This window comes from Coenobita brevimanus, chromosome 34, assembly GCF_032717465.1.
Source record: "Coenobita brevimanus isolate Jiangsu-jjx chromosome 34, ASM3271746v2, whole genome shotgun sequence".
NCBI lineage: Eukaryota > Metazoa > Arthropoda > Malacostraca > Decapoda > Coenobitidae > Coenobita > Coenobita brevimanus.
Genome location: NC_136987.1, coordinates 26,140,309 through 26,141,510, shown reverse-complemented (window position 1 = coordinate 26,141,510; position 1,202 = coordinate 26,140,309).

The following is a 1,202-nucleotide window of genomic DNA, read 5'->3' as shown; positions in this document are numbered from 1 at the left end:
TCTTTCTTTCTTTCCTTCCCTCTACTGGTGACTCTACACTGAGTGACAAGCCAAATGGTTTCCTGTACACCAGGAAACCATTTACGACGCTGGGTGGTAACCATATAACCAAATTATGACACCTGGTGGTTCAGTGGGTAATTAAGGCGCTCCAGTCGGACTGAACCTGTTCAGGTTTATATCCAAGGGGTTGTTGAGGTTTATTGCTCACGTAATGCCACTCAGGGATGAATGAGGCTGGTCACTCTCATCTTAAATGTCAGGACCAACTTGCCTAGCCCCGGGCTCCTACGCACCTCGTGGGGCAACACAGGGTTAGATGATGATGATGATTACTAATATTATTACCAGCTGCTATAGCGAAGCTGGTATTGTTTTAAATGTGTGTGTGTGTGTGTGTGTGTGTGTGTGTGTGTGTGTGTGTGTGTGTGTGTGTGTGTTAGTACGATAGCTTCGCAACCGCTCAAAATATCATCACAAAATTGTACAAGTTTGTAGTATGGATAAAAATCTACAAGTTCGAAATTGGTGAAGGTAGGTCAAGGTCAAGGTCATATTCCGAGCCGCGCTAGATATGTATCGGCTGGCGGCTGGTGTGATTCCCCCCATCGGGAGGCCTCTAGTTATTGTTATTATTGTTATTTCTAGCCTGGTCTATCTATCTATCTGTCTACCTATCTATCTATTTATCTATCTGTCTATTTATCTATCTGTCTGTCAAATACGGATATCGCTACATAAGGTGAGTGGATGGTATACACTAGACAGACTGATAGATACACGGATAGACGGAGAGAGAGAATCAGTGTCAAAACATTCACGTTATCAAGTTGACCTATTTATGTATGTATGTGTCTGTCCATCTATCCAATATATCTACCACTACATCAGGTGAGTGGATGGTATGTACCAGAGAGAGAGAATCAGTGTCAAAACATTCACGTTATCGAGTTGACCTATTTATGTATGTATGTGTCTGTCCATCTATCCAATATATCTACCACTACATCAGGTGAGTGGATGGTATGTACCAGAGAGAGAGAATCAGTGTCAAAACATTCACGTTATCGAGTTGACCTATTTATGTATGTATGTGTCTGTCCATCTATCCAATATATCTACCACTACATCAGGTGAGTGGATGGTATGTACCAGAGAGAGAGAGAGAGAGAGAGAGAAATACTGGTCTTAATATATTTTTG